A 19468-nucleotide genomic window follows, 5' to 3' on the forward strand; every position below is an offset into this window, starting at 1 on the left:
CATAAGCGACATATTCTTTACCACAATAGTTTTTAAGCTACTTTCCCATGAGCTATATATTGCAAAGACAAGGAATGAAATTTTTTTAAAGGTAGCACGCAAGCAATTTACTTGGAATGGCAGAGAAATACCACATAGTAGGTAGTTATGGTGGACACAAATGGCATAAGTTTTGGCTCAAGGTTTTGGATTCACGAGAAGCATTTCCTCTCAGTACAAGGCTTTGGCTAGCAAGGTTGTTTGAAGCAAACACAAGTATGAACCGGTACAGCAAAACTTACATAAGAACATATTGCAAGCATTATAAGACTCTACACTGTCTTCCTTGTTGCTCATACACTTTTACCGAGAAAATATCTAGACTTTAGAGAGACCAATCATGCAAACCAAATTTCAACAAGCTCTACGGTAGTTCTCCACTAATAGGTTTAAACCACATGATGCAAGAGCTTAAACATGATCTACTTGAGAGCTCAAAACAATTGCCAAGTATCAAATTATTCAAGACAACATACCAATTACCACATGAAGCATTTTCTGTTTCCAACCAAATAGCAATAAACGAAGAGGTTTTCAACCTTCGCCATGAACATTAAAAGTAAAGCTAAGAACACCAGTGTTCAATATGAAAAAGCGGAGCGTGTCTTTCTCCCACACAATGAATGCTAGGATCCGAATTTATTCAAACAAAAACAAAACAAAAAGCATACAGACGCTCCAAGTAAAGCACATAAGATGTGACGGAATAAAAATATAGTTTCACTAGAGGTGACCTGATAAGTTGTTGATGAAGAAGGGGATGCCTTGGGAATCCCCAAGCTTAGATGCTTGAGTCTTCTTGAAATATGCAGGGATAATCCACGGGGGCATCCCCAAGCTTAGACTTTTCACTCTTCTTGATCGTATTATATCATCCTCCTCTCTTGATCCTTGAAAACTTCCTCCACGCCAAACTCAAAACAATCTCATTAGAGGGTTAGTGCATAATCAAAAATTCACATGTTCAGAGAGTACACAATCATTCCCAACACTTCTGGACATTACCCAAGGCTACTGAAAGTTAATGGAGCAAAGAAATCCACTCAACACAGTAAAAGAGGCAATGTGAAATAAAAGGCAGAATCTGTCAAAACAGAACAGTCCGTAAAGACGAATTTTTTAGAGGCACTTAACATGCTCAGATGAAGAAGCTCAAATTGAATGAAAGTTGCATACATATCTGAGGATCCCTCATGAATTTTCACAGATTTTTCTGAGTTTCCTACAGAGAGATCTACTCAAATTCTTGATAGCTAGAAATCTGTTTCTGCGCAGAAATCCAAATCTAGTATCAACCTTATTATCAAAGACTTTACTTGGCACAACAATGCAATAAAGTAAAGATACAAAGGTATTGCTACAGTAGTAACAAGCACCTTGACTCAAATATAAAACAAAAATTGCAGAAATAAAATAATGGGTTGTCTCCCATAAGCGCTTTTCTTTAACGCCTTTCAGATAGGCGCAGAAAGTGTAAATCAAGTAACATCAAGAGAAGAAGCATCAAGAGAGGAGTTGGGAGTTTTCTCAACAATGCATTGTATCTTACCTATGTAAGTTTCAGAGGCTCCTCTTTCATTACTTTTAGGCTTACTATCCTCCTCAAATAAATTTTCAGGAACAATCCAATCAAAATTCTTTTCTAGTGTCTCATGCATTCCTATGAGCTTATAAGGTATTGGTACTTTAATCTCCCCCTCACAATTGACTTTATTAGTGTATTTTAGTCTATCTTTTTCCATCTTTTCAAGGGTATTTGCAAAATTGGTATAAAAGCCAAGCATCTTATGTTGAATAAAGACTTTTCTAGCTTCTCTAGCTTTTATGAGAGCATTTGTAATATGTTTTGTAAAGGCCAAGTTTATACCGCTAGCATTAGGACTTCTAGCAAGTTTTTGCAAGAACTTAATAACTTCAGAGATATGACAATTATCAAAATCAAAACCATTATGATCTAAAGCAATGTGATCATTGTCCCCAATATTCTGAAAAATTTCAGCACTCTTATCACAAACAGTTTCAGCAGTTTCAGGCAATTTTGTATGCTTTGTATTAGTAGAAACATTGCCAACACCAATTATTTTACCATTGATAGTAGGAGGTTTAGCAACATGTGAAGCATCAACATTACTAGTGGTAGTAATAGTCCAAACTTTAGCTATATTATTCTCTTTAGCAAGTTTTTCTTCTCTTTCCCACCTAGCATGCAATTCAGCCATCATTCTAATATTGTCATTAATTCGAACTTGTATAACATTTGTTGTAGCAAATGACTTAATATCTTTATCTTCATTAGGCATAACTTTCAATTTTAAAAGATCAACATCAGCAGCAAGACTATCAACCTTAGAAGTAAGAACATCAATTTTACCAATCTTTTCCTCAACAGATTTGTTAAAAGCTGTTTGTGTACTAATAAATTCTTTAAGCATGACTTCAAGACCAGAGGGTACACTCCTACTATTGTTTTAAGAATTACCATAAGAATTACCATAACCATTACCATTATTAGAAGGATATGGCCTATAGTTGTTACCAAAATTATTCCTATAAGCATTGTTGTTGAAATTATTACTTTTAATGAAGTTCACATCAACATGCTCTTCTTGAGCAACCAATGAAGCTAAAGGAACATTATTAGGATCAACATTAGATCTACCATTAACAAGCATAGACATAATAACATCAATCTTATCACTCAAGGAGGAGGTTTCTTCAACAGAATTTACCTTCTTACCTTGTGGAGTCCTTTCAAGTGTGCCATTCAGAGTAGTTGATCATCATATCATCAAGAAGCTTTGTTGCAGCACCCAAAGTGATGGACATAAAAGTACCTCCAGCAGCTGAATCCAATAGGTTCCTTGAAGAAAAATTCAATCCCGCATAAAAGGTTTGGATGATCATCCAAGTAGTCAGTCCATGGGTAGGGCAATTCTTTACCAAAGATTTCATTCTTTCCCATGCTTGGGCAACATGTTCATTATCCAATTGCTTAAAATTCATTATGCTACTTCTCAAAGATATAATTTTAGCAGGAGGATAATATCTACCAATAAAAGCATCTTTACATTTAGTCCATGAATCAATACTATTCTTAGGCAAAGATAGCAACCAATCTTTAGCTCTTCCTCTTAAGGAGAAAGGAAACAATTTCAGTTTTATAATATCCCCATCTACATCCTTATACTTTTGCAGTTCACAAAGTTCAACAAAATTATTAAGATGGGCGCAGCATCATCAGTACTAACACCAGAAAATTGCTCTCTCATAACAAGATTTAGTAAAGCAGGTTTAACTTCATAAAATTCGACTGTAGTAGCAGGTGGAGCAATAGGAGTGCATATAAAATCATTATTATTGGTGCTAGTGAAATCACACAACTTAGTGTTCTCAGGAGTATTCATTTTAACAACAATAAAAATAAGTAAAGCAAACTAAATTAAGTAAAGTAAAACAAGTAACTAATTTTTTTGTGTTTTTGATATAAAGAAAGCAAACAAGACAGAAAATAAAATAAAGTAAACCACAACAATAAACAAAGTAAAGAGATTGGATGTGAGAGACTCCCCTTGCAGCGTGTCTTGATCTCCCCGGCAACGGCGCCAGAAAAGTAGCTGCTGGCGTGCGACAGGGATTGCAACGTCGCCAGAAAGTAGCTTCCTTGTGACGGTAAAGCACTCGTCCGTTGGGAACCCCAAGAGGAAGGTATGATGAGTACAGCAGCGAGTTTTCCCTCAGTAAGAAACCAAGGTTTATCGAACCAGTAGGAGATGAAGGTCACGTGAAGGTTGTTGGTGAAGGAGTGTAGTGCGGCGCAACACCAGAGATTCCGGCGCCAACGTGGAACCTGCACAACACAATCAAGATACTTTGCCCCAACTTAACAGTGAGGTTGTCAATCTCACCGGCTTGCTGTAAACAAAGGATTAAACGTATGGTGTGGAAAATAACGTTTTCTTGCAAAGAACAACAGAGAACAATGATTGCAGTAGGTTGTATTTCAGATGTAAAAGAATGGACCGGGGTCCACAGTTCACTAGTGGTGTCTCTCCAATAAGATAAATAGCATGTTGGGTGAACAAATTAAGTTGGGCAATTGACAAATAGAGAGGGCATAACAATGCACATACATATCATGATGACTAGTATGAGATTTACTTAGGGTATTACGACAAAGAACATAGACCGCTATTCAGCATGCATCTATGCCTAAAAAGTCCACCTTCGGGTTAGCATCCGCACCCCTTCCAGTATTAAGTTGCAAACAACAGATAATTGCATTAAGTACTGTGCGTAATGTAAATAATACAAATATCCTTAGACAAAGCATTGATGTTTTATCCCTAGTGGCAACAGCACATCCATAACCTTAGAACTTTCTGTCACTGTCCCAGATTCAATGGAGGCATGAACCCACTATCTAGCATAAATACCCCCTCTTGGAGTTACAGTATCAACTTGGCCAGAGCCTCTACTAGCAACGGAGAGAATGCAAGATCATAAACAACACATATATGATAGATCAATAATCAACTTTACATAGTATTCCATATTCATCGGATCCCAACAAACACAACATGTAGCATTACAAATAGATGATCTTGATCATGATAGGTAGCTCACAAGATCTAAACATGATAGCACAAGAGGAGAAGACAACCATCTAGCTACTGCTATGGACCCATAGTCCAAGGATGAACTACTCACGCATCAGTCTGGAGGCGGGCATGGTGGTGTAGAGCCCTCCGGTGATGATTCCCCTCTCCGGCAGGGTGCCGGAGGCGATCTCCTGAATCCCCCGAGAAGGGATTGGTGGCGACGGCGTCTCAGTAACTTTTCTCGTATCGTGGCTCTCGGTACTAGGGATTTCGCGACGGAGAGATTAAATAGACGAAGGGGCAGAGTCGGGGACGCTCGAGGGGCCCACCCCATAGGGCGGCGCGGCCAGGGGTGGGGCCGCGCCCCCTAGGGTGTGGCCGCCTCGTCGCCCCTCTTCGTCTCCTCTTCGGACTTCTGGAAGGCTCCATGGAAAATAAGACCGTGGGCTTTTGTTTCGTGCAATTCCGAGAATATTTCCTGTGTAGGATTTCTGAAACCAAAAACGGCAGAAAACAGAAACTGGCGCTTCGGCATCTTGTTAATAGGTTAGTGCCGGAAAATGCATCAAAATGATATAAAGTGTATATAAAACATGTGAGTATTGTCATAAAACTAGCATGGAACATAAGAAATTATAGATACGTTTGAGACGTATCAGTGACCTCTCCTTTTGTACAGTACTATTGGTTGGGGAGCCCCATGGGGCGCCTCCTCACCGGTCAGGTGCGTCCCAATCATTTCAAAGAACTGTGTGTGATGCCTTCTCTTTTTTACTCTCAAGCTGGTTGTAATGGGGCAGTGAAATATGATGTGACAACATGCATGCTGTGATACCATTTCAGACGTATAGGGGTTACAATTTCAGAAGATATTTGGTGGTACCAAGCGTGTTTCTCATAGGGAAATCATTTAGACAAAAACAAGTACTTTACATAGAACCTGAAAGTTGTTGTGTGAGCCTACCAAGGCACCTTGTGGATTTTGTTTTGCAGATAAAAAAAGGTTTACTTCAATTCAATTCAATAGTGTATTACACATCACCATTTCGACATGAGCATATGCATAATTCACATACAAAGGAAAAGAGGACTGGATCGGAAGGAGCATGCAGCAGCACCAAGATGGATCGGGACCTATAAGGAAATAAAGGAGGATCCACAGAAGCATTTACACAGGAAAAATAACAGGATATAGAGAACCAGCAAATGATCCTATGAAGATACCTTCCATAGATAGTCCCGAATCACTAAACATGCATGGAAGTACTTTCCTTTCTTTCTGGTCGGTGGAAGAAGATTCTCAACTTGTAGATACAATGGCCACATCGCCCTGCCAAAGAGGAAGAAACGCGAGAAAACAATGACAGTAGCAGATGGAAACCCGACCTAAACAAACAACATCATGCATCTCTTCTTAGGATAATTGACATCCTCACTGTGGAGGCCCATCAGACCAGCCTGCAAAAACACTATGTTTCGGCTGATGTTCTCCAGAACCATATTTTACTCATGAAAAATAGGAAGCCAACACAAACAGTTAAGGAGTGGATCAACGAACCACCTTTTTACCGAGTAGCAGGATCGGTTCAGTTTAGGAAAAGGGGAATAAACAGAAGCTTAGGCTAATTTACAGCAGAAGAGAAAGTGATGCGCCGTTTTGCCTATCATAAAACCCAAATAATTAAAAGAACCAAATAATTCCTCATGGATAAATAAAAAAAGCCAAAAAAACCTTGTATAGCCAACTCACAAGCAATGTAAGGAATGGGCGGGAGACTTATGGTTCCATAAAAAGGTCACAGCAATTGTGTAGTAAAAGAAAAATTGAAGAGTGTATCATCTCGTAATAATATTCAGGTCATTAAATCATAGAAATTAAAAAGGCTGAAACGCTAAAAAAGACAGGCACTTGATGCATCAGCATTTGCTGATCCCTTGGTTGGCCAACAAAATTGCAGTCTAGAATGTAGCAATGCACGAAAAGGCAACTGTGTAGGCATCGATTCATAACACTCGGAAAAAGAGAACAACTGAAATTCCAGAAGTTAATATTTAAGTTGTTCTTGTACTGGAAACATGCACAACATAAGGAAAGTTCCCTATTACAAAATTAGTAGTGCATAAGAAAGCAGATAAATCATGCTATGAACAAGCATAACAATTAGCAAAGGTTTTTTGGTAGATGATTGAATTTATGCATTGCATAAAAACAATGAGACAAGGGAGGATATATATGCCAAGAAATAATCTTTGTAAAATGTAAGCAACAATATCCATGTCACAATATTGTTTCTCTGCATTCTTCATACAAGCATCCTAATAAGTTTACATAATCAATCAAATGTGTGTGTCATAAAATACAAATACCAAGGCTAAATAAGTTCTAGATTTGATGTGTTATTGGAAATATTACATATTACCATGTCAATGAAACCAAGCAAGATGCTCTTGCAATTCATGGTATAAAATTTTAGAAGCTTGAGCATGGGTGGTCAGAGGTCAAAACAATGCCTTTGAAGTTACTAATAAAAAATCTACAACTATAGGAACAACAATGCTTGTGAACTAATAAACAACATGGGTCTCTTTTTAGTTATTAGTAAGGACAATGAAATTAAACCGGCACATTTTACATTTCACCACGGTCAAAGAACCTTCAAGGTTTTCCTCGTACAACAATTAAATACTGTAATTTGCAACATTGTAATTCATATGAACATACTAAAACCATATACTAACTTACCATGCATATAAAAGGCTTTATTGCTATCTGAAATCTTAGCCTCCTTAATGAACAACTTGGTCAGAATCATCAACACTAAAGTAAAGATGGTGATAAACAATCATGGGTTGTGGTGTGAAGCAAACAATGCTATGATACAATTTTTAACATTTGAATAGCACTAAATCTAGAACTGGAAGTGCGACAACACCTACAGATTTTGGGTACCTCTATACTGGGAACGTGGATGCAAAAAAAAAAAAAGTTGCATGCTAGCCTGACCATTCTTTGGCTAGAGTTATTGCGACACCATCTACCTGTCAAATAGTGATTTATGATCATCCAACCATCATATGGAAAGCTATATTTACAAACTGAACATTTAGGAAAGTTCTGAAACCAACATCAAAAGAATGGAGAGAGATAATGACCAAAAGGATGGTACAAGCCATAGATGGCGATCTGAACCGGTATGTGAATTAGGCTTATCGATGGAGAAAGCAGAAGCAGGTCTTGCACTTGATGAGGGGCTAGATGAATACTTTTGAACAAGGTATTTGAGTCACGACTCAAAATTGAGTCACCAACCCTGTGACTCAGTGGTTACTCGACAAAAGTCATTGTACAGTCGCCATAAGTCACTGTTTAGTCGTGAGTTGTCGTGATTTTGAGAAAATGACTAGGCGACACAAAGACTCAAAAACCCTCACATGCCTTAGCATAATCACTCCAAATAGGACATCCAAGCATAGATGAGACTTATAACAGCGATCTAAATCAGGCTAGAAGCAGCATTTTTTATGTCAAATCACTGAGAAATTGTATTACCTTGCTCTGAGTCTCATGTATTTTTTTTTGCGAAATCTGAGTCTCATGTATCTAACCAGTCTAATACAAATATGGGATGCATTCCCCTACTACAGAAACACAAACGGATAGGTGCAACCTGCAAGATATTTCTAGTGAGTATTTCGTTAGTGTTTGTACCAAAACAAAAAAAAGGAAAGGGTAGCAAAGCTGCAGCTATCTTTATTATCCATGATTCATTCCTTTGTCACTGAATGATTATTTTGTCCTGAGTCTCACATGGTTCGGCATAATCACCCGAAATAGGAAATTCAAGCATGATGAGAATTATAACAGCGATCTAAACTAGGCTAGAAGGAGCATTTTTTCCTGTAACACGCTACTAAAACTGCCCCATAATTTGATACTGACAAAGGAATGAGGTAACTAATTTCCTTGGAAACTCAGTTTGTACGTGAAGGCAGAAGCTAATTTCGGAAAAGAAAAATAGAACCACAAAGCTTCTTGCCTAGACAAATACACATGGTCATGGTAGAGTAGGTATCACTATGTTAAACAAATACTGCGAGGGGAGATAGTTTCGGTGGGATGATAGCACAGGGTAAACAAATCGAGTTCACCACGTTTTAGTCTCAAACATAAAACAAGTCCGAACCCAAAGCACATGACATCCACTCTACCGAAAGAGAAAATCTGAAGCATTACAATGCTAGATTCGCTTATTCCAAATTTATATCATTGCATAACCTCCTCATCAAGACATCTAACACCAATGGCGTGATAAAAGTATATGAACATTTACAGAAGAAAATATAGCAAAATACCTTCTTACTTACGAGACTACCTCTGAAAATAGAACTTACAATTGTATGATAGCAGACAATCAATGCAGGTTTGCTAGCCTGCACAAAGGCACAATTGGTTACAAGGTTATATTAGCCTCCTAGCTTAAATAAATAATGGCAATGACAACTGCAGAAATTTAAATAAATGCAGCAGTAAAGTAGACAACCAAAGTTTTACAAGAAGCATCATGCGAATACAAACTAAACCAGGTTTTACATAAGTAATTCTTACGGGCCATTTTCTTTGAAGAAGCTGACAAACTCAAACTTGGGAAAATCTGTAAGTTGGCCAGAAACATATTACATGTCACTACAATAGTTAGTCGTGTCTAGATATCAAAAGACGAACGATTTTAGCAAGACGGAAAATAAACTAAATGAAAAAACTGCTGACTGAGCTGACTGAACAGGAAGGCCGCGGAACACCCTCAACCAGGCAAAGAGCAGACCATTTTTGGAGTAAACTGGCAAGGCACAGGCAAATGGACACAATAAAACAAGAACCATCATACACCAGCAAGTACTTGCTGATAACTTCAACAGCACGGCAGCAGCAATGACCAGCGGCAGAACGGCTCAAATATCAGAGCTGTAACCGAAAGAAAGTAAATCAGTATGAAAACCATCTGTATAAATTATGGACAGGGAAGCCATAGCTTTCATAGTGATAGATTAAAGAAGCAGAACGATGGCAATGGCACAAATCCTGAATTAGGAATATAAACCACCTTTTGCAGTGGTAAACAATCTCACTTTATGACTGTACTCGCATAAGTTTGTAAATGTTATAAAGAAATCGTTATAAGATAACAGGATAAGTTGGAAAGTAATCACTAAGACCAAATAAAGAGGGTATATTATCTCATTTTATTTACCAGTACGCTAATCCCACACACGCACTGCCCTGATCATGTAAATTATGAAAATAACGATATATTATAACATGAAAACCAAAAAGAAAATATAAGATTAGTATAGTGTATCGAGTTTCTAAAGCTCACTATAGTGTACAAAAACTCAATATATCACAGTGATCAAACAATGTGTGTGTTCCCCTGCCATCTGGAATAAAAATAATTAATTGCATTTGCCATGTCTGTGATAATGAGGCGAGCGTAGCCCATTAAACCCGACACACTACGTGTAGAGTGACGCGCGGAAAGGAAAATATCATTTTGTCGATTGAAGTGACGATCACACTAGGAGACTATTAGGTCAAAAGAGACTAAGGGGGGTGTAAGCAATGTAGTGTAGTGTGAGTTCTCACGATCCTTGCATGTTCATTTGTTAGCTGAAATTTACATGTTAGTTTATGGTATAGTCCATAGTAAGGCAACAATTATTTGCGTGCTAAAACTAATGAATGAATCGCCCATCCTAATCCAGAAGCAGATTGATCATGTGACTTCTACGCATTCAATCAACTATGCTAACTCTTCCATTTCAAGTTTGAGTTTTTTTTCTAGTGTAGTCATTCCTAGAATTCTTGTGAACTCGACACGCACATTTACCAGATTCCTTTGCAAGACTAGGCTTTGAAGTGATTAAGATATAGAACAATGTATGAGACAAAAGCCAATTTTATGAAGAAAAAATAGAGCATGCATGCTACGACTAATTCATCAATTTCTTCTGCCATCACGATCCGAGACTAGCATACATGGCATACACGCCCGGTGGAGGCAGGAGTATGGCTAGGTGGAAATAAAGAGGAAAGAGTCGCACGGTACTACCAAGATGTACTCAATGTTGCGCACCAACTTAAATGACAACTTTCCAAACTCAACAATCTCTGCACTAATTGATAATGGCATTGAACATATCAGTCCATCTGTTTCTCATCATGATTTTATTTTTTTCTGAAGGGAATCTAATGATGTTAAAGTCTCCCCAATGAGCAGAGGTAACTCTTGGTCACTGCAGGAGCTCAATCAAGAAATCTTCCTTGTCATCTAGTTGAGCAGCTCCATAGACAATGATCAAATTCCATTTCATCTGTATTTTTTTATCTAGAAGAGTGACTTTGATATAAAAACTGCCAACCTCAGTCTTACAGATATCAAACCTGGATGACCTAAAGCCACCCAGTTGCCATCTGCATCTTGCTCCATAGTTCAGAGAATACTAGTAAAGTTTGTTTATTACTGTGGCACTTACTATGAAACAATAATTCCCGGAATACTTCAAAAAAAGAGCTCCCAAACGGAGCCTCGGTTTTGTTCCTGTTCAGTTATTGGCGGTTGTTTAAAAGGGCTGGAGGTCGTGTAAGCGAGGTCTTCAGGTTCATCACCCAACCCCGCTTCTTCAGAGTTTCTCTGGTGAGCCTTGCCACCGCACCTGGTGGAGGCGAGAGAATGATTTGGCGGGAACAAAGAGGAAAGCGTCGCAAGGTAGTCACAAAGATGTGCTTGATGTTGCACTGCCACTCAAATGATAACTTCCCCAACTCAACAATCTCTGTGCTAAATTGTACCAACTGAACTTGATACAAGCGGCCCATGTCCTCATTCTAGATCTAGAACACACCTCTAGAACTAGTCCTCACATTCCTCTCTGATTAAAATTTCCAATGTATCCCATTTCCAATAAATCGAATCTGCCAATTGGTGACGCTTGTCGTGCCAATCATCTTTCCTCTCATCCCGCGTGTTTGGCTATGTCCAGAACTAGCAGTTGCATGTTATTAAGCTGCACGAGAAACTAGTTATTTGTAGGATAGTGCGGGGACATAGTATGCGGCCTTGACTTAACTCCTCCGCCAAACATAAAATGAAATTGTAAAAATCAATCCGCCGCAAAGCGCGGGCATGTTTCCTAGTAATAATAATAATAATAATAATAATAATAATAAATGAATAAAAACATAATTATTTTATATTCAAATCACTCATATTTTTCTAATAATAAATCATATATTATTTGTCCAATTCCGGTTTACAGATTGTTTTGGTTTCAAAAAATACAGAAATATATCACAATGGTATAAGAGTTAATATGATTGATATGGTAGTATTTACAACAAGGTACAATCACATTCGCGGGAGCCCAGCAGGAAAGAATCGAGGAGTTAAGCGTGCTGAGGGTTGAGTAGTGTGCGGATGGGTGACCGACCGGGAAGTGATGATCAAGTCTACAATTTGACTACAGATTAAGTGTAAGTAGTATTAAAAATGGTCCAAGTGAGAGAGTAACAAGTCAAAAAAAAAGAAAAAATAAATTAGGAAAATGAAATAAGGAAAATGAAAAACATAATTATTGAAAACAATATTTAGTCGCGGTTGGTATTACGGCCCGGGACTAAAGGTTCTCCAGCCCAAACCCTGTAACGTGACCACGTGGAGAACCATTTATCCCGGCTAGCAACGGGACTGGGACTAAGCTTTGGATGCAGTGCCTGACCCTGTGGGAGGCGGTGGAGACTGTGGAGAGGGATGACACGAGTCCAGAACACATCTCCTGGAAAGGTGTGGAATCGGGAGTCTACACGGCGAAGGGCACGTACAAGATGCTCTGTCTTGGAAGCGTCCGGTGGAGTATGAGCGAGCCATTATGTGTGGGTCCTTCTCTCCCATGAAATGTAAGATGTTTGCATGGCTGGCTCTGAAGTATAGGTTGTGGACTTCAGTTCAGACAGGAGGGCAAGACATGGGCTCCAGGAGCACCCGGACGCGTGCTATACACGTCTGCAAGAGGAGGACAGCGTCGATCATATTCTAGTCACATGCCCCTATGCGAGACAGGTGTGGTGCAAGGTCATACTCAGTGCGAACCTTCGGATAGCGGATCCAGGATTCACGGGGAACCTACAGCGATGGTGGACGGAGGCCCACAAGCGAGTGCGGAGGATCAACAGGAAGCGCTTCGACTCGATGGTCATTAGCACGGCATGAACGCTCTAGAAACAGAGGAACGCAAGAGCTTTGGGGAATGTGAGGGAGCAAAAAACGGTAGACCAAATGTTAGTGGAGATTAGAGAGGCTTTTCACCTATGGGAGAGGGCGAAGAGAGGAGAGAGGCTAGGTATAGCGAGAGAGTAAGCCTAGGCGGAGGGAGGCGGTGTGTGTGTGTGTGTCTTAGCACTGGCGTGCTTTCTTGTGTTTTCTTGTACTTGTTATGCTTCTTCTTCTATAAAGAAAGATTCTTCTATAAAGATAAGGCACGCTATTCGCGTGCTCTCGAAAAAAAAAGGGTCTTGTAGCTAATTTTTTTCCTATTTTTTCTGTGATAATTGAGAAGAACCTTGGAAGCTCTATGCATCTGCAACTGCAGCCTCCACTTGCCTCATTGTAGTATTAAATCTTTGCTGAGCAACATTGGTGCAGGTTCAGTGACATGGTTAAACATCTGACTGTTGATATCTGTCAAGAGAAACGAACTATGGTGCTCAAAAATAGAGGGAAATTGAACATGATCTAATTTCTTCAGTTGGCATGGATTTCTCTTCTTCTTTTAAGTATACATGGATAAATCTGTTAAGTCGAAACTGCAACCCAGGCCTGCAAGCTAGCACTCCCACTGTCCAGCAAAATACATCCTGTTATTTATGTTTCACAGCTAAAGAAAGCAGTGAGCAGTCTGTACAAGATCAGTTGCCAGAACCAAATCATGAAGAGGTGGTGCCAGACATGGTGTTGGGCACAAGGTGGCGTCGCCGTGATTCTGTATTGGTTCGCCAAGTGAAGGTGCGTTGACAAGGGTTGTCTGAGGCCCTGGCAACCTGGGAGGACGAAGAAGAACTGAAGATCAAGGACCCAGATTGTCCAGCTTGGGGACAAGCTGGATCTCAAGGGGAGGGTAATGTCATGGACCAAAGGAATGATGTGGCAATGGAAGCTATAGGTCAACAGAGAAGGAGGTTGCGTCGGGCAGGAAGAAGACATGCTAGGGTCCATGGACAAGAATGGACCAGTTGAAGCCTAGGAAGCGAGAAGAATGTCAGCCCATCTCCGTTGCCGTGTCCCAGTTGGCATCAAGGGGCTTAAAGCGAGATGCCGTGTGATCCACTCGTTGTCGATTGACCATTACATGATATTGTATCCCCAACCTCCTGCTTCTTCTCTCCCTCCCGAACTGCTCTCCTCTCCAATTCCCCTTCCTGAGTTGTAATCGAACCTTCAATCCTTGTGTTGGCATAGTGGAGAGTAGTGGTACCGTAACAACTGTGCAGTTTGGTTGCCCGTGGATCATTATCAGCAGAACATCTTGAGAATTCTTAATTCCTGATCTCACTCAACTCTGAACGGTTGTAATTTTCTGCTAATAACCTGCAGAGAGAATCAACAAGACAGTACTTTAATAAAGAATTATGCGCACAGTTGAAATAAACTTTACATCTGTACTTGGCAGTTCAACAGCATCAAGTACTCGACTACTTGAGTTTTGTGGCTGGTGGGTTAACCCACCAGGATTGCAATAGTTTACTGGGCCAAACCTGCTATGAGTTTTGTTAATTACTGAATACTAAGTTCAATTTTCGCTAGCTGCAATCTGGCACATCATGACTGGATAAACCTGGGGACAGCTGAAGGGGAATTATTTCATAACTAAAGTACAAATTTGTTTCATATGGATCAGGTAAAGGAGTTAGACACTTCTCTTCACACGCATTATAAGCAGTTCTATGTGGGGGTACTCAAGGTGCAGTTGGATTGGCAGGTGTAAGTACTAAAAATGAACATATGTAAAATAATAGAACTCTTTAGCTACAGTTATCCACCTCACAAAAGACAGAAATGCTCCTCTACACTCTGCCAAAGGGAGCTCTCCATGTTCCATGGAGATGCCAATCTCACGGCAGAAACTTGGATTCGCGAGAACTCCTAGAGTACTCAGTTATAACCCTGACACCTTCAAAATACCAGCTTCATTTCTCAAAAGTATAGAACACTCAGATTTTCTTTTCTGATCCTGCCTGCAGGATAGAAGAAATGCCATGGTATCCTGATTTCGTGCTATCATGCACAATTCACATTATTTTACTATGCATGTGACATAAGGACAAGAAATTACACAATGCAATAGTTGCAAATAGACCAACCAGCCAGCTGGGGAATAACAGAATTGTTGTAGGGACTTAGCTGCAGGATAGAAAAGAAAGAAGGGCTAAAGTGCAAAGTGAAAGTTGTATATGTTAGATGTGAAAGGAATGGATCGGCTGTGTGAAGCTCCCAGAATATTCCCCATGTTCTTCCTCTCAAATCCCTAGAGCCCAAATCCAAATTTCTACAAATTACAACATGGTATCAGAGCTGACATCACCAGCAGCGCTCGATCTGGCCCTAGAGGAGAGGCAGCTTTGGTGCTGAAGAGGTGGACGTGCTGCTTCTCTGAATCGGAGGTTCGGCTGTAGCGGCCGGCAGCAGCGTGCGGCCAGGAGAAGTAGCGGGGCTGCAGAAGATTGGGGACCAGCGGTGGCTGGGTGCAGAGGAGTGCATCTTTGCCCCGGTACGTGATTGATTTGGTGTTTGTTGGAAAATCTTCCTGCCAAGCAGGAAGGAGCCCAGAAGGGAGCAGCTGCAGTTTATATAGCTGCGATCTGCAAAGGGGTTGATTGGAGGCTCACACAACAGTCCAAAAGTGGTTGGTGGCGTGGTTGCAGAGTGAAGAAGCTGAGGCTGGAAGAGAGGAAGAGGTGTATGTGGCCAGAGGAGGTGTGGATAGAGCCGATTTGTTTGAGGCAGTGTTGGTGACAGTAGCAGTGGGAGAGGCTGAGATTGTGCTGTTGTAGGAGAACAAGATGGGTATTGGTGAGTTTTGTGGTTATAGAGGTGGATATGCCGGTGCAGCTAATATAGTCACTAATGCAAGTGGGAGTTGCTTCAGAAGAAGACCAATGGAAAGAATACATGGTTCTGAGGTTGCTGGGGAATTATTACACACCGTTAAGGTCCAAATGACAATTGATGAATGGGAAAAATGGCAAAGATTTAAGGAAGCAAGCTGCCGTGGTAAATCTGATTTGCACAGACACAATTGCTCCAATGCAAGATGGCTAATAGACTCCGGTGCATCTAAACATATGGCAGGGTCTTATAAGGAATTCTGTGAGTATACTCCTGATTTTACACACCAGAATGTCACACTTGCTGACGGTTCTGTCCAAAGTATTGTGGGGTCAGGAAAGATTAAATGTTGTCCAAACATAACACTATCATCAGTGTTGCATATTCCCTCGTTCCCAATTAATCTTTTGTCAATCAGTTGCATCACTAGTGAGCTTAATTGCGCTGCTATCTTTCTTCCAACTAGATGCATTTTTCTGGAACTTGAAAGCGGAAGGGAATTAGGGACCGGGAGTATGCTTGATGGCTTGTATTACCTGAACAAGGAGGTTTCTCCTTTAGTTGCATCTGTTATATCTCCTTCACCACTAGAAGAGTTTCTACTTCAACACCGTAGGTTGGGGCACATGCCTTTTGCTACCTTGGGACAGCTCTATCCTAATCTCTATAATAAAGTTAAGAAAGAAAACCTAGTATGTGATGCATGCCAATTTGGGAAACAAACTAGGAGAACTTATGTGTCATCTGACAATCGGAGTGACACACCACTTGAAGTTATACATTCTGATGTGTGGGGTCCTAGTGGAGTTTCAGCTTTAAATGGTTACCGCTCATTTGTTACCTTCATTGATTGTTGTACTAGAGTCACTTGGGTTTATGTGTTGAGGAATAAAGATAATGTGTTTGAATGCTTCGTTGATTTCCATAATATGATCAAGACACAATATAATGCATGCATGAAAGTGTTCCGTACTGACAATGGTACAGAGTATGTGAACAAGGAATTTGATAAGTACTTATCCAGTTTTGGGATAATTCATCAAACAACGTGCCCAGGTACTTCTCAGCAGAATGGTTTGGCTGAAAGGAAGAACAGGCATCTACTGGAGATAACTCGTTGCATAATGACAACTATGAATGTTCCAAAGTTTCTGTGGGGAGAAGCTGTGATGACAGCCGCTTATTTGATAAATAGAATGCCATCGAGGGTACTTGGATATAAGAGCCCCATAGAGTGTCTAACAGGTGAAACAACGTATGTGGTTCCACCCAAGGTCTTTGGCTGTGTGTGCTTTGTAAAGGACTACAGGCCATCTCGTTGGCAAACTTGATCCAAGGGCATTGAAGTGTGTGTTTGTGGGTTATTCCGGTAAACAAAAGGGTTATAAGTGTTGGTGTCCTTCCGAAAGAAGAATGTTTGTGAGTGCAGATGTGGCATTTAGGGAGCACGTACCATTTTATGGTGAACCAACATACTTAACTTATGTATTTCCCGATATGTTTACTAATGAAATCCTAGGTGAAGATTGTGAGGCAGGGGGAGAGGAGGTAGAGGAACATGATACATCCACATCAAGAGAGATGATAATCGGGGTAATTCCGTCAGAAATAGAACATGAAGAAAGGCAGGGAGAGAAAAATGACTCATCAAATGAGGCACTTCGATGGCCTAAACCAAATGAAGAAAATAAGATTCAGGTATATACACGAAGACCCCGTACTGAAGAGCTGACGCAAGTAGTAGAACCTGAAGGTGAGGCCCATGGACAGCATCATGAGCAGCAGGTTGACCAAAGAGAGGACACTCAAGGTCGAACTGATGATACTGCACTGCCCTCGGATAATGGTAACATCTCTCCTTGCTATGATGACCTTGATGTGCCTATAGCTCACAGAAAGCAACCACGCCCTAATGCTGGAAAATTGCCCTCCAGATTGGGCCCTTATAATGTTTCTAACTATGTCACGTATGACGCAGTTGGTTCATCTTATAAGGCATTTATTACCGCGCTAGACTCTGCAGGACCTCTACCGAGGGACTGGCAGGAGGCAAAACTGAACCCAAAGTGGAGGGCAGCAATGCTAGAGGAGATGGCTGCTCTTGACAAAAATAATACATGGGTAATCACTCCACTTCCTGCTAATAAAAAGATAGTTGGCTGCAAATGGGTGTTTACCATAAAACAAACACCTGAAGGGAAAGTAGAGAGATATAAGGCAAGACTTGTGGCAAAAGGATATAGTCAGACCTATGGAGTGGACTATGATGAAACCTTCGCCCCTGTTGCAAAGATGAGCACCATCAAAACTTTAATTTCAGTAGCAGCAAATAACAAGTGGAAGTTATTCCAGCTAGATGTGAAGAATGCATTTCTTCATGGAAATCTTAATGAAGAAGTATATATGGAAATTCCACCAGGGTTCAATGGGCCTGAGACAAAGGGTAAAGTGTGTAGACTGAAGAAATCACTTTATGGACTTAAACAATCTCCAAGGGCTTGGTTTGGGAGATTTCGCAAGGAAGTTTGCTACTTGGGTTTCCAACAAAGCAATGCTGACCATACCCTCTTCTTTAAGCATCACCAAGACAAGATTGCCATTTTGGTCGTATATGTGGATGATATTGTGGTTACAGGGAATGATGATGAGGAGATTAGGAACTTAAAGAAAATGTTGGCGAAGTCTTTTGATGTCAAAGATCTTGGCTTCCTTCACTTCTTCCTGGGAATTGAAGTAGCTTACGGAGCTCAAGGTATCTATCTCTCTCAAAGGAAATATGTACTAGATCTTCTTGCTGAAACTGGGATGCTTGGAAGTAAACCTGCTGCCACGCCAATTGAACCAAATCTTCGTATCACCAGAAATTCAGGGGAACCTGTTGATAGGGTGAGATATCAGAGACTTGTAGGTCGTTTAATCTATCTATCTCACACTAGACCTGACATTGCATATGCTGTAAGCCTGGTGAGTAGATATATGCATGATCCTCGATCAAATCATCTAGATGTCGTAAACAGAATTCTGCGGTATCTCAAGGGTTGTCCTGGAAAAGGAATTCTCTTTTCAAATCATGGACATTTAGAAGTAGAAGGATTTACAGATGCTGATTGGGCTGGATGCTTGGATGATAGAAGATCCACGTCAGGTTATTGCACTTTTGTGGGTGGAAATCTAGTTAGTTGGAGAAGTAAGAAGCAAAGTGTTGTTGCTAGGTCCACGGCAGAAGCAGAACTGCGATCCATGGCTTCAGGTCTTTGCGAGTTACTATGGCTTCGATTGTTGTTAGCTGAACTTCGGTTGTTCCGAGGAAGATCTCTCAGGCTCTACTGCGATAATCAGGCTGCAATCAATATTATAAACAATCCAGTTCATCATGATAGAACAAAACATATTGAAATTGACAGGCATTTCATTAAGGAGAAGCTTGATGAGGGAGAACTCCATGTAGGCTTTGTCAAAACGGGAGATCAGCTCGCTGATGTATTAACAAAGGGTGTGAGTGTTGTATCCTTTTCGAAGCTATGTGACAAGATGGGGCTCTTAGACATTTTCGCCCCATCTTGAGGGGGAGTGTTGTAGGGACTTAGCTGCAGGATAGAAAAGAAAGAAGGGCTAAAGTGCAAAGTGAAAGTTGTATATGTTAGATGTGAAAGGAATGGATCGGCTGTGTGAAGC

The 19468-nt window shown here is 40.4% G+C and overlaps 1 long non-coding RNA gene across 1 annotated transcript; it reads right to left on the reverse strand.

The window, feature by feature from the left end:
- Positions 1 to 5592: 5592 nt before the first annotated feature.
- On the reverse strand, positions 5593 to 6474 carry LOC124691590. Its single transcript, XR_006999000.1, has 2 exons — positions 5862 to 6474; positions 5593 to 5771 (listed from the first exon to the last, which is right to left on the reverse strand). It is a non-coding gene; the product is annotated as an uncharacterized LOC124691590 (long non-coding RNA).
- Positions 6475 to 19468: the final 12994 nt, after the last annotated feature.

The sequence above is a fragment of the Lolium rigidum genome, chromosome 2 (assembly GCF_022539505.1).
Source record: "Lolium rigidum isolate FL_2022 chromosome 2, APGP_CSIRO_Lrig_0.1, whole genome shotgun sequence".
In the NCBI taxonomy this organism is placed as follows: Eukaryota; Viridiplantae; Streptophyta; class Magnoliopsida; order Poales; family Poaceae; genus Lolium; species Lolium rigidum.